Below are 15,664 nucleotides of genomic sequence, written 5' to 3'. Positions count from 1 at the left end.
TGATTAAATTCTAATCTGAAAGCTGGTGGGTCCACAGTAAATCGGGTCATCCTCAACCCTTGGAGAACCAAAGTCAACGTCACATTAGAAAGCAAGAGCAGGCAAGAAAACAGTTGAAGAGATCAGCTGAAGAAGGCTTAGCAGAACTAAAGAAATAACTATTCATTTATAATGTATGAAGCCCTTTGGCCTTCATTAAAATATAAGTATGCTCTCTTGGATACTGTCTTACCTCACCCCAGCATCTAAAGGCCTCGGTTTTGGAAAATGTCCAGATGAAGACAATAATGATATGTACGAGTAAAAGGGAATGTGCTAATGGCTTTGAGGTTACATCTTGCCTGGCCTATGGGCCACGTAAAGGGAATCCAGCTGGAATATACAAGCACCCTTGAGAGCAGTGAGCAGTAAAATTTCCTGAAAGTTGCATCAGGTGCTACTGCAGCACATGTGTGTGCAGCCAGCAGTGAAGGTGACCGAGGATGGAGGAATCTGCTGTGACAGGAAAACAATGACAGGAAAAACAGAACACTCATGACATTGACGGAAAGGTGTCAGTGCAATGGAGACTTTAGCAATGAAGAAAACAGAGAGACAAAGACTCTAGTTAAGGAAGAAGGTGTTTGACATGTTATTGAGAATAATTTTTCAGTTTCCGATTGACTGTACATGGACAGTACATTGAATATTTTTTTTTCTGGGAATTTCCATACAGCAGTACGTACATCATAAAAAGGGAATCAAGCAGGATAGGAGTTAAATTAATATACTGACAAGTTGAAACTAATATGACTAGAAATACAATCATCTACAAATGCAGAGAATCTTGTAAAATAAGTTGCTAAGCTTCTAAAAAAGCCAAACATTAAACTCAATTGCTAAATGGCAGGCCTGGAGAGTAGTGAATTTAAAATTGAAATTTGTGGTGTAGCTGGAGCAATAGCAGACTGATGAGCCCTTGGTAGGAGGTGTGCTATTTTAAGTAACTGTTATAAAACCACCTAGATGAAAATTAGATGATTACAGAAACAGTGCTGATTTATGCCAATGGAAAACCTTGCTTCTAACTAGAAGGATTCATTAAAGTGTCAACAAATTAGCTGGTAAAGAAGCACTGGAAGATATAATTATTCAGATTTTTGTTAAAGTGCATCAAAGAGGCTATTAAATAAAACCAGGCACCTAGAAGTTGAAAGGTAATATTCTGTTTGTGGTGGAAACTGGCTCAGAGACAGCAAATACATAGGATGAAGAGCCAGCTTTCATCTAGAAATGAGGTTTATATTGAAGTGTTCGCAATGTATCTGTTGGGATGGAGGCTGTTTGTTAATAATCTGATGGCAGGAAAAAATAACAAATTTGCAGATGATGCTAAGTGATTTAGATCAGTCAGGGATTAAGACATGCAGCATTTTTTATTTTATTTTTTTTTTACTATAAACAAGGGCAAAGTCCTGAGCATTAAAAGAAAGAATGAAATTTGGAGAAGAGTCAGACTGTATTCTAAGTGAAGTGATAACAGTTTCAGAGGACGAATTGCACATTATTACAGATGACCCAGAGGAAACCTCTGCTTAATACCAATGAAAGCAAAAGGGTTTTGATGGTATTAAGAAAGGGGCAGCAAGAATGGGGCAGAATGCTCTAAGGCTGTCATATCTCAGTCCCCATCACCTCCTTTAATAATGTTTACAGTTGTAGTCAGCCAGTCCTCATCAAATTGTAGCCACGGAAGAAAATCAGCTCCTTCTAAAGAGCAAGAGATACGATCTCCAACATGGAAATCTTTCCAGATACTAAGAAAGATCAATGAAGATGTTAATAAGAGGGAACAGAAGCTGTGAGACTCATGAGGAATAAAGGAATGATCATCAGTTTTTAATACAGATTTCATAACAAGAAAGAAAAGAATCTGGCAGAGTTTAAAGAGATACAGTTCTAAACTAGAAAAAGAGCTATTCATGCACAGTATGTAATGAACTTGCAGAATTTGCTTCAGAAAATATTGTTAAGGCAAATCATATTGGAAAACTGTCAAACTGAATAATAAGAATAATATCAATAACCAGAATAGCTGGATGAAAACCTGGAAAGATCTGCATTTTTATAACAGTGCTGACTCTGAGACATGAACTAAGCACCATGCTAACCCCTGTCTGGGATTGGGAAAATGATTTCCATTGTCAGGATTTTTCATTTCCTTATATAACACATAGTTATGGCTGCAGTAAGGGACACATTTTGTCATAGACCTTTATAGTATTTTTTTCCTTCTCCATTAAAAGAGTCAGAGGCCTGGGGTATCCTCCAGCCACGGAGATCTGTATTTTTCTTTAATTATTTAGGAAACAATGCAAGGCAGCAATTGACCCTCATCAATGTAGAAAAGCTCTGCAGTAAATATGCTGTCTGAATGGCAGTCAAGCTGTCATCTGCTTCCTTGGCAGAGATAATTTTGGAAAAACAGGATGGTACTTAACACAAGAACATTATTTCTATGTGTTATTAGTACCCGTAACTTACAATTAAATGAGAAGGAAAAAAAGTATAGAGAAATAGAACTGAGTGTATGTGTTCTGAAGAGACTTTATTTAGTGTCTTCAGAATATAAAATGGTGTTGACCTTTCATAAAATATAAAGGTCAACAGGATGAAGAAGAGACATTTAGAAATTAAGAAATGCCTTGTATTAATGAATTATCAAAAACTCCCATTGACAATACACTATGATGTTCCTTCCACCTTCCTTCCCCTTCTTTCTTTTTCTACCACTGCCTGGTGTCTATGTGCACATTAAGATGCCAATCATATTTTTGTAGACATTGCATACAAAATAAACACCATTGTTGTCACCCTCACCACCACCAGATGTATTTATCTGTCCATTATTTCTCTTTGAACATCACATAGAAGCTGAATCTAAGCTCCCATTTTCTTAACGTAACAGATCTACCTAAAGGATATAGCTTTATTAGCATGTATGGAGAAATGTAAAATTAAAGCGTCACTCATTTCTGTACAGCCTGCATTATATTTTACAATCCAGATGTCTTTGGAGAGGCATCAAGGGGGACAAGCCCATACAGCACTAATCCACTGGGTATCTTGTGGTGGCCCCTGTGGCTTCTCTTCTGAGACCCGTTCCCCACCCATTTCCATGGAGAGGCCGCTGCCTCCTGGCAGGAGAGGCCAAGCCGACCCCAGTGAGCCTCTGGACACAGTTCACCCCACTTGCCAGCCTCTACCCAGCCCCTGCAGCCAGGCAAGCCTCCTGGACATAAACCTCACCTGACGCAAGGTGGGGGCAGACCAAGGGCCCCAGGACCTTGACCCTCCCAGCCACAATGCAGCCTGAGCTCTGGTGACCTGGTCTCCTTTCCCTCTCCTCCTCCTTTCCCATCACCCGAATTTCATAGCCCTGTGAGCTGAAGAGTGCTTGTTATCACAGAAAGACTCAAAGAGGCTGTCAGTGTGAAAAATCAATTCCGCCCTCCCTGTTAATTAAAGGCTGCCCTGTGGGCACCAGCCCCCCCAGCCCAGCTCATTATCAGTCTGGCTTCCCCACCGCCACCACCACTCGAGGCTATGCCTACCTCGCAGAGAGGGGAACCCAAGGTGATCCATGCACAAGGCCAACCACAGCACAGGGCCATGAATTACTGGGGGGTTCTGTCCTGTTCGATGTGGAGAACACGCTCCCCAGCCTGCCACCCCTTACTGGGATGACAGGCATCCCAGGGCAGAGGGAAATGGACCCTGAACTCCTGCTGCTGAGCCAAAGCTGTGTTACCATCCCTGTCCCTCGACATTTGGAGAAGGGGAAGAAAGAGCCCTTGTATGCCTGTTACAGCCTGGTTAGAGCTCTGTTAGCTCACCGAAATGGAGGGATTTCCATCTGGGACTGTGAGAAGGTTTTATTACTTTTTTTTTTTTTTTTGTCTTGTTTTTAACGTTATTTTAATTAATGCAATGCTGTATTAGTACCATTTTGAGGTACTTTTAAACTGCAGTGGGCATTTATAAATTGAGCCAGGGGGATTTATAAACAGAGGTGCATGCTACTCTGCTCTGAATATGCAGTAATAAGACAGGGAGGAAGAAGAGAAAGAGCTTTACACTGGGATAAACAGCTCTGACTAAATAACCTGGCAAATAAGGGAATGTTTCCTTGTGCCTCTGTGCAGGCAGTCATACCTGGTCATGTCCCTCTCCCCTGCTAAGGCAAGTCAGAGCACATCTCAGCTCCCTCTTTTCCCTCCCTTCTCCCCAGCACCACCTTCCCCATGCAGAACCCACCTGTGCCTGGGCTGCAAGGGATGGGAGCATGCTCCAACCTATCCACACACCTCCACGGCCATCAGCCCAGGACCCCATAGTGGACCCTTGCCCCTGACACAGCTAAGCTGGCTGCAGTTCTGAAGAATGCCAATGCACTCATTTTCCATTAATTAGTACTGTTCCTGGCTTTCAGATTCCTTCCTGAGGGAAACTTGGCTTTCAAAGTTCATGCTTGATACATACTTGAGCCACATCCTTTCTCTCTCCCTGCCTCTGAGTCTTCCACTGGAGACCTCACCTAATGCTCCATTTGCACAAAGATTGCTCTGAAGCCTCTTACCTGGCAGTGTGTGCCGGGAGGAGCCACAGGGCTTGGGGAGGCTGTGCAGAGGCCGTGTCCCCCATGGCTGCAGCAGGGGAAACAAAAGTGTTTTGGACATTTCCCTTAGCCTCTCCTGGACTGCGTGATCCAGAGAGAAATGAGCCTTCCCTTGGGGAGTAAGGCAATGCTACATCTCTGAGCACTCTCCTAATGTGGTTTTGATTTATCAGCTGAGCAGCCATCAGATGCTGCTCATCTGAAGCCAGCTTCATAATCAGTTTTTTTAAAGCATGTTTTTTTTTCTTTAAAGGGTTGAACTTATAAGTCTAAAAGGCCCTTTAAAGCTACCAAATGGCAAAGGATAATATCTTCATCGAGTAAGAGTTAGCTACAGTTTCACTGTGTTTTTCAAATCATCTCATTCCTCATTACACCTATTTAGATGCAAGACCATCAGCCAGGTTCAGGTCCCTAAATAAGCTGGGTGTGAGGAGGAGCAGGATCCAGCTTCCAGACTTCAGCAAGGTTTTAATGTTGACCACTAAAGCAGATAGGGTCATATTCTGACCTGTGGTAAATTGGGACTTTTCAGCACATTTCCAAAGAGTTCTGATGATTTATATAATCTACTTGGTTTTATATTAGCCGAGGGTGTAAGGTAAAGCTGTAATTCAATAAAAACAACGTGAATTTTGCTGCTGAGGTCCATAGGATCCCACCTTCAAAACTCAAAAGCAGCCAAGTAGCACAGTATTCATTTACAAGCATCATTTTCTTCTTCCTGAAGACTTACTGTTTCATTGATGTTCTGTTTGCAGTGTTAAAAGAGAAGAAACCTGCAGGGAGTAGGAGAGCTGAAGTGTGGAGTTTGGTGTATTTTGATCTCATCATGGTGACAGAAAAGTCACTGTGGAGAAAATCAGTAGAGTTCTGCAACCCAGACGGAAACTAAATAATTTTTCTGAGCTAAAGGCACCTGGCACATGGGCCTGGCACTTCTGGCAACACTTGCAGGGAAAAGACCCTTGTCTGGACTGCTGTCACAGTAAATCAGAGTTCTTTCCTAAAATACCAGTGATTACAATTTCCCTTTGTGTCAGAAACTGGCTAACACTGAGGCTCTGGAGAGAATTAAACTGAACCTAGTTGATCAATACACAAAGCTTATGCAACCATGTATTCTTCTGGGTGGGGGAAATTCTTCGATCCATCATTGTTCAGCTTCATTCTTCAGTAAATTAACATCTCAAATGACTGTTCAGGTCACATAGGTTCAAGTCGCTAAGGCAGAAGCAGCTTTGCCTCTTGAGGACTATCAGGCAGCAGAGAAGGTAAATAAAGGGTTTTGTTTAATGTTTAAAATAGCATACTAATGGACAATTAGCCAGGGGATTTGTGAGTACTTTTTAAATCCACAAAAAACAAATCTTCAAACCCTTAGCAAACTGCCATGCAAGTGCTGTGTTTTGGATTAACACCACAGTACACATCTTAGAAAGTTAGAGTTGATGCTGATGGTATCCCTTAATTGCAACAGCTTCTGACAGGAAGTGATGGAAGTGATGAGAAAAAGTTTGCAGGTGTTTTAAAAAGAGAGCAGATATATTAAAACAAAGCAAAGTTTGCAGGGAGAGACAACATCTAGACCAAAGGATTTGCCTCTAACCTCAGACTTTTGCTGACTTGCATTTTTAGACTATCACAGCTGTGGTGTTTTTATTTGTAATACAGATGATTTGGGATGATTTTGGAAGAAACACTGAGTCCTCTGGTGCAATAAAATTAATACAGTTATGCAATACTTTGGGTGCTGTTAAGCTGTTCAGGGAAAGTAGACCGTATCTTAACATGGCTCATAGTTATTTCTTATTTACAGTGGGATGAGAAACAATTCACACAATTATGCTGTATGTTGGTCACAGAACTCCTATGGTGAATGTCAATTAAAAACAAGGAAATGTAATTTCAGAGGAGCACAGTATTTCAGAGGTTTTTCAGTGAAATTCTGGCTCTGGAAATTAAGCAGTAGAAGAGGACTGGCTTTTCACATCTCAGTTTCCAATTTCAGACTGTACCTTCACTATTGAAATGGAAAGCAAAAGGAAAAAAAATATGACACATTTGCTTAGGAAAATCTATATTCTATGTTATTTATTTTTGAGTTTTAAATTTCTTTTATAGATGAGGTTTTTGGAATTTATATCTCTGCTGCAGAAGCAAATCCTGCTTCTGAAATGCAGAGTTCTACAACTTTGTGAAACCTTTATTTTTAGAAGTTTAGTTTCGCAGTGCCGTTGCCTCCAGAGGCAGCATCAGTGAAGGAAAGAGCTGTTTCTAGCTTTTGAAGAGTAAAATTTTATGTTGCTTTCCTAATCGGTTGATACTTCCCAAGTCTACAAGCAACAGCTGAAGTCCTCACACATCAGAGATTGCTGAAAAAACCCTGGATAGAGACAGCTAAGTATAAACATATCTGGAATTTAAAATAAAATAGAAATAAAAATCAAATCAAGTAACCAGTAATGAACTAAATTATATAGTTTGTGTATAATAACTATCAAATCAGTTTTCAGTTTTCTGATCTGGAAGTGGGTTACTTGTTTCTCTAATTAAATTGTGTTGCAAGATAAAAATACAGAGATAAATATCTTTTCTCAGCTATGAGACTGAAACAACACAATCGTGATTACTGTTGTGAACTTCTAGTGAAACATACAACAAAAAAAGAGATCGAATAAAAGGCTATATTAGTCTTAAAACTGATCTGAGAAAAAACTCCTTCCAAATTACGTTGGCAGATACCTGAGACATTCATTAGACCAGAAGTCTGTTAAAAGAAATCTGAAAAGTCTTAAAAGTACTGTTGATATCTTCATGTCAACAAATTATTTGGTTCTTTTGCAAAGTGATTTTACTCCTTCTCAGGTTATCATTTCCTAAACCATACTCATCACCTTTTGAGGTGCAGTAGCCTGTTACAGTGTAGAGTGTGGTGACAAGTGAACATTTTCCAGACATTGGGTCAGTTCTTGCTTTCTATACACAACGAGACCCAACTGAATTGCTGGTCTCAGTCAGACTGGGCTAAGAACATCAATAAAATAAATTCTTCTCAGACAGCTAGAGAAATGCTACTCATGGCACATTTCTTAAGAAGTCTGAATTTATCAAATCAACTTAATAGACGAGTTTCAAGGAGAGGCTATCTCACGCTCAGCAAAGACAAGGGCTGATGTTGTGCGTACATTATATTTCTACACATAAAATAGGCTGCAAGTATGTTTGTGTCATGTACCTGTCAAACCTGACCAAATGCCTAATTAAATCAAGACCAAACTTTATTAAAAAAATAAGTGCCAAACAGGAAATATAGCGTGTTAAGGACATTGTTTTCTCACTTATCGCATTATTTTACTCCATATTTAGAAAGAAAAGATCATGATTATTTCTGCACCATATACACTGTAGACGCTAGAGTAGAAACATGTTGTGTTTAATCCTCTCCAAACGCAGCACATATGACCTGTGAACACACAAGTGTTTCCTATCTGTGAACTTTTCTGAGATCTAAGGAAAAAAAGAGGGAGAGAGAGAGAAAAAACTGGAAACTAAATATTCTTATTGTTGAAAGGAATTCACTTCTCCATGGAAAAATTATTCAGTACTGTAAAACTGAAACTGCCTCATCTAAAACCCTCTGTAGACATTTGTAGTTTTATCAGGTCTGTGTCTGATGTTGGAATTATTTTCTGGTTCTTCAAAGTACTTTGTGAAATAAGCTTATTTCATGAATCTCTAGCCATGTTCTCAAAGTAGTAAAGTAATTAAAATGGTTCCTCTGGAAGTATTTCAGTAGAGTTCAGTTGTGAATTCTACTGGAAAATGTGTCTGACTGTATAACGAAATTAGGGCTGCTGTTGCATCTGTGTTTTAGGGGCTGTATAACACATGACACTAGTGTAACAGCCCTGTCCAGCCATGCAGCCATTCATGGAAACTAGGCAAGGAGTGAAACTCAGCTCTGAAACGTTTATAGGCATATCAGATTGATTCACCTCTGACAGATACTTAGCTTGGGATAGCAGCAGTGATGACAGCCTTGGAGATCCTGTTCTCCACCTCCTGCTCCCAGACTCTAAATGCTAGGAGGCATCTGGTCCCTGAAACTTGTTCATCTCAGCTGACACATCTATAAAATGGTCCAGGGATGCTTTAGAGTAGCCATTAGTAGCTTTGTTCCATGTGAAACCTTCCATCCAATTCACAAAAACATTAGAAACATATAATAGCAGCGGAAAGACAGGAGGAGGGTGCCTATGAAGTAATGCGGTGACCCACGAGGGCACCACAAGTGCCAGGAATGTGTATCACCTCCAATTTTCTCCACCCCACCTTGGTGGGGGAGAGCGATGGGCTCATGCTGCTGTCAGAACTTCTCAGCAGCTACAGCACTTACAGGATGCAATGCATCCTCTCTTGTCTAACACTTAATGTTTTATAATCCACTCCAACTGCCACTTAATCAGAACAAACTCTGGAAGAGGAACATAGGCAGAAGTGGAGCAGATGTTTGGAAGCAGTTTTTTCTCCTGGTGAGTTATGGCTGTGCCTCCGCTGCAACACACCATTTTTCACTCTCTGGTTTTTGGTATGGTGGTAGCCAGGTGCAAATAAATGTCTCACATCTGTAGGGCATCTAACCCTCTCTCAGGGCACATAAGGGCCTTTTCAAGACTGAAAACTCCTCTTTTATTGCAGGGGTGACTTAAAGCTCCTGAGGGAGACCTGATCACCTGTGTTCTCTTTGCTGTACCCTGCAGTCAGAGGCACCTCAAAGGAGCAGTTGGCCTAACTGAAAGACAGTGGTAGGGTAATAACAGCTGAGAGGCAAAACCAACAAGGCATTTCTGGTGAATTTAGTAGGCAAGAGATCAGCAAACTAGCTGCTTTACTACTGTTACGGTGACATAGACTTCTTAGCAAAGCTAATTCAGTGTCTGATGCTCAAAGAACAGCAAAAGACAATGTAAAGCACTGTCTTCTTTTGAAGAACTAGTGGTTAAAGCGTTAAAAAAAGTTAAAATTAAGTGGCTCAGTGCCTTTGCAGCCACGGAAAAGTCTCATGCCTCATCCAAAATATGTGACATGGGAAGTATTCAGACTCTAAGGAATGCCAGGATTAAAACAGGGCTGACAAATTGGAGTTACAAACTGGAAGTGAGGGTTTCACAGCACACACAATCACCTTGGGCCAAGGACTTAGCTGGCCTATAGGCATGCAATTCAGGTAACAGCTTTATCACTCTTTTACACCTGATAATTTGCCTTTTTATGTAGATATGTACTTTACACATTCAAAGAGTACTTGAGAGTTGAGGAAGTTTGCCAGTTTGGAGGGTTTTCAATTCACCATTATCTTGCTTCGTTAACACTTCCTCCCTTTGTTCCTATGCTGCTCTAAGTGTCCACTTCCTACCTCGTAGTGGTACTTTCTCAAAACATATCACTAACACTGGTTATTTTTGCCTCAAAGTAAAACCCTCACAGTTTTAATCCCCAGTGCATGTATTATCCATATTGCATACACAAGGCATGAGGGACAAACACATCAAAATAATCTGCCTGCAGTCAGCTTGGAAACATGCGTCAGATCCAGCAGCAAACTTGAACCCTCAGGCACAGGGGTGAGCCAGAGAGGTTTAATATTTGCAAAGCATTTCAAGAGCCTACAACCACAGGCTCTGAGAAAGAGGAAGGATCCAAGCTAAATCGCTTCACTGTGGAGATACCAGACCAGCTCTTTGCTCTTCCTAATTTCTGAAATGACTCCTGACCTAACAAATGAGTTAGGCCAGTTTAGCCACCTCTGTTTGGTGTATATAAGAAGTCTGTGCAGGTCTGTGGCCACTGCCTCTCCCCTAGCTGTTACAAGTCCAAATGGTATGAAAGACCCTGAGGGCAACTATAATCCTTGCAAGGCCTCCAGTCAGTCTGTCACAAGCTACCCTCTGTCTCCAGGAATAGATCTCCCAGAACAAGGCTGCATGATACCAGCATCAGCCATGCAAGTCCACAGCTCATCTGAGTCCTCACACCTCCCACATCTAGAAGAGAGAATAAAAATTGTTTTTAGGGCTGTCATTCTAGAATCTTTCATAACAAAAACTCTCTAACCCCCAGATCTTGAAATCAAGCCTCCCCACACTTTCTTTTTCTAGAATCATTTAAAATTTATTCATGACTATGAAACCCTCTGCACCTGTAACTCACACAACACAGGTTGATGTTTCAGTACTCTGCATCAAGAACTGTGGAGTAGTGCAAAAACAGGCAAAATATATATTTTTCCCCCAAATAAAGCTGCTGACTAGCACAGCATAAGCAGACCTGTCCTCTGATGTCTGGAGCTCTTTCAAAAAGAGAATCAGCTCCAGATGATAAAACTCCTTTGAGCTTTTTGTTCTTACAGAAGATTTTGTTCTTCTTTTCCTCTGTCAAAGAAACACATTTACCCAGCGACAACTAGGAATGAAGCTTTGGTCTGAAGCAGTAGCGTGATGCTATCTGGGTGAAGTAACCAGAGCCATGACTGCTGCCTGAGTGCAAATTTGTGTCTCTACCAGGACAGGACAGGGTTGGGTGAACCTGTCCCAAAGACTGGGTTTCATTCATCATCAGTAGTACTAGGCAGGACTCATACAGTCAGTGAGGAAGCTTGGAGGGCAGAACGCTACTCGCTATGAGCCTTTCCCTTTTGTTTAATATATTTGTTTAAACCTGAGGGATACAGCTTGTCAATGAAAAATCTAATATACGAGATCCGGCTTTAAAAATACAGAATTGTGTTCTGTAAATTCCAGCAATGTGTAGCCAGGGCTACATTTCATTCATTATTCCCTGTGAGAATTCTCTTTTATATTTTCCACAAGCAAAAATGTGAAGGATGGTTTAGTGTACTGCTCTAATGCACCTCTCTGGGAAAGCTCAAATGAATTTTGATCACCATGAAACAGGAAACATTTCTCAGAACTCAGACAGACTTCAGTGCAAGAAAAATACTGTGTAAAATAAATAAATAAATAAATAAATTCTGCCACGCAGGCTTAAATTCTGCAGCTGGTTTGGCACTAAAGAAAAATTATTGAAACGTGTCTTGAACACTCTTTTCCATGTGCTCTAGGCATCAATCAATGGTGTTTAATTGCTCCTTCTGCTATCGCCATGTTTATTTGCTGGGTGATTATCACACATTTTTGTGTTTTAGATCTATTTACCTTCACAGTCTGCTGACAAGATGCTAGAAAATAGTATACCTGTTCCTTTTTGTTCAGAGGTGTATTGATTTCTAAACGACTTCTTTGATCGCTGACAGTTTCTCAGTTCCTGCTCAGAGCTTGATGTAGATGGGGTGTGAAGAATCAACTGCTGACTGCTAGACCACTATTTATTTTTAGAGACTGCCACATAAACATGTCCATGATTCACAATTAGGTATTTTCAAAAAGCAAGTGTTTATTCTGAAAAACAGGGTGAGTCAGATGTTGATATGATGTAGGTGATCAAAATATAGTCAGAATAAGAAAACAAAAGGGCAAACCATGTAAGTTTGACACTTGGTCTCATGCAAAACTGAATTGCTATTAGTCAGCTACTACCTGTGCAAATTCATGTGTTTTTTTCCTGTATTTATATTTAAGATTTGTTCTTACATGAAGGAACACTTAAGCTCTAAATTGAGACTGAAGCCTCGGGGTATGTGCCTCTAAATATACATGGCAATAAGAATACAGACTAGCCCTTGTTCCTGGAGTGTGTCAGTACCTGCACTCCTATTTCATGCAAAACCAGGCAACGTTCACAGTAGAGACAGGAATCAAATCTGTGCTTCTTGGTCTTGATCCACATTGAGCATCCAGCCAGATTTCTCCCTTTCTAGCTTCTTGGCAAGCGAGAGCTGAGACCAGGGATCTCCTCCATGCTTAGAAATGCACTTTCGCCACAGAGATCCCTGGCTGTGACACAGACAAGCCAGTCCTGAAACAGACTTTGTAAGATGAAAAACAGAGTTTTTATTCTTCTGTTCTCTTCTCCTTGGTCTCTCAGATCACACACTTGTAAATTCAGAGGTAGAGGGATGCTGCTTTAGCCTCACTCTCACTATGGCTATGCTGCAGAACCACACAAAGAACAACGGGGAGCGGGCATGGAGGGTCTCTGATTCCCAAGTACGTAGACATGGATTCAGTCCATGCTCAGGGTTATGGGACTGCATAAGCATGATCTCTTCCTACACACTTTGTAGGCAAGAGTTATGCCGTGGTTGATCTTTTTGGCCCCTAAACTGGGTGCTTAGACCTCTGCACCAGCTGAGAGTGTGTGCTACAGGGCACGTGTGGGTGACAGTGACACCATGCAACATAACACTTCTGGCCATGCAACTCCCAGAAGGAAGTAGCCTCTGTGGCCTTGGGTGACTGGGCTTGATCAGTTTATGTAGCAGCACTCAGAGAAGAAAGGGGTAAAAGCTCTTTATTGTAGGAGTTTCTTTTTCAGAAATGAAGGTATTACAGTGAAGTGCTGGCATAAAACACTGCATATGTTGCTCATTCTCAGACTGCCTGCCAAGGCGGTAATGGTCATGAGGGAGACTTAGCCCTACACATGGTTCAGAATGACCCAGTTTCATCTCCTCCCTCTAAAACGGGTTCTTCAAGAGATCATTTTTAGATGAAGTGCTAAAATTATTACTTACGTGTTGCACTTTTTTTTTTTTTTAAATCCTGAGAGCTTCAATGTACTTAGATAACTAAGTCATTTATCTTATACTACCTGAGTACTTTTACACTACCTTTGTACCTACCTGTTGAGAGAGTACATAAAGTACACTGGCATTTACCACTAACCCTTCTGAATGTCAGCATGATGCTGGTCTCAGATTGTGTCATTACCAACAGAGCAAGATATCCTCCTGATGTGCCTTAGCAGCCCTTACCTGGTGAAAACAGCATACCCGGAGCGCTGAATAAACAACCCAAGTGGCCAGGTGATTTTGTCAAGCTGTTGTCTGCCTTCTTTCTGCTCATCATGTGGGAGCCTCACTGTTCTGTTCTAAGAAACCCTAAAAATAGAGCCCTACTGCTCTTTTCATTTCACATGTAGCAAAAGGATTGCTCTGACAATTTAATGTTATGAACAGCTGAGTTACACTACCCAGATGTGTCCCCTGGCACTGTTTAATTTAGTAGTATAGGCATAGCCTGAGTCTGTGTTTGAACACAGACCTTGAAAGATGGCACAGCTGTGAGGGGTAGGCTCTGAGCAGGATGAAGTGGTGCAGTACCTGTGGCTGGAGGGCATGCTGTCTGCCAGTCCTGGGCTGATCTCCTGGGCATTGTTAGTTTTCACTGGCTATTTCCACTGTAGAAAAGGGATGGCTAAAGCTTTCCACACAAGCACAAGATGCCATGTCTTGTGGTTCACCTCTTCTCCATTCATTTTCCTCCTTTGTAACTACAAACCTTTCCTGGAGCTGATGTCTCTGCCCAGAAAGACTCATAGGGATGGCTGAGATGTGCTTGAGAATCCTTTTTTTTTCTGCTTCTTGGTAATGGCAAAATTCCCACTGATGTAAAAGAACTTCTATAGACCTCTGTAGATTTACTGTATTTTCTTAATACCAACTGCTCTGAGGCAAAAACACCCTCAAATACTTGCATGCTCTCTATTGCCTAACAAACCATCCCTTTTCTGATTTAAAAGCAAAAGTCTGTAAGGAATGACTTTTTGAACCAGCTCAGCTGAAGAGAACTTTTCCCTGGCTTTCATGCAGATCCAAGTTCTTAAAGTACTACACTGGGTTCTTATTAATAATCAGCTCTCACTTTTATCCATCTCCTCTCAAGCACAAAAGCCCGCCTGCAAACTATTAGCGTCCCACCTTTGGCACTCAGAACAGCACATCTGTTGCTTGTAAGTGTGTTTTGATACCAGTGAGAGATGACTCCATCATCCACCAGATTTATCATTCTAAGGAAGAGAAACCAGCTGAATATGCTGCTAGAAAGTGTACATGTCCCTTAAGTAAACAGACCTCTGTTTGAATTTCCTATAGGTCTGGAGACAAACGAAAAAAAAAATCATGGGCTTTAATTGCTACTAATAAATTTCCATGCATTTCTGTCCTCAGGGTGGGGATGTATTATAAATCCAATACATCCGAAAGGGGTATGTTGGAAACAAAACATCTTCCATCTCTTTGGTCATTATTTGAATCTCTCCTGTAATTCGATTCAATATTAAAGCATATAAGAGTTTGTTTTTTTAGAGTTGCCTTATGCTATATTATCCCTGGCTTTTTTTGTCGTAGAATTGGTTTCAGTGGGAATTCTTGGTATGCAGAAATCAAAATCTGCCCATCAGGAAATATTTTCAGAAATGGTGCTTACTGCTTTGATGGTACTTACAACTTTCATTCACTTTCCACTTACAGGAATGTGTTATGTTCATTGCAAGATCAAGCAGACACCAAAGAGATACAGTGCCACTTGTTCAGGTGACTAATGCCAAGGCTTTATTCAAGAAAACAAGTAGAAAGCCCAAGTTGCAGAGGTCTGGCAGTCTTGATAAAAGAGAGACAAGGACATGTCTGCTCACAAAAAATGCTACAACATCTTCCCAATCCTTCCAAGACTTTTAGATGTAGATGCACTTGCACAGAAGTTGAGTAATTGAAATCTACTGTCTGTAACAATGCAGGATATTTTGTGGCCAAATGTCAGCTTTCTCTGCCATGGCTTCAAATTGGCACATTAGATGAGCCTGGCTGGAGATGCCCCCTCTTACAAAAAGGCTTTCCAGCCCCAGCTGACTGTGCTACCAGAGTTTTACAGCTTCTGCTCAGCTGGGAGCACCGGCAGCCCCTGCTCATTCCTGGCTGCAGGAAACACTGTAGACGATAGCCTCAAAAATTTGGCAGCACAATTTACTCAGCTTCAGCAAATAGGCAGCACCTGATGCTGGGCAACAGTGAAAATCACTGAAGAGGTAGCTTGCTTGCAAGTTATC

Source organism: Anser cygnoides, chromosome 3 (assembly GCF_040182565.1).
Source record: "Anser cygnoides isolate HZ-2024a breed goose chromosome 3, Taihu_goose_T2T_genome, whole genome shotgun sequence".
Lineage (NCBI taxonomy): Eukaryota > Metazoa > Chordata > Aves > Anseriformes > Anatidae > Anser > Anser cygnoides.
Note: the sequence above shows the minus strand (reverse complement) of the source record.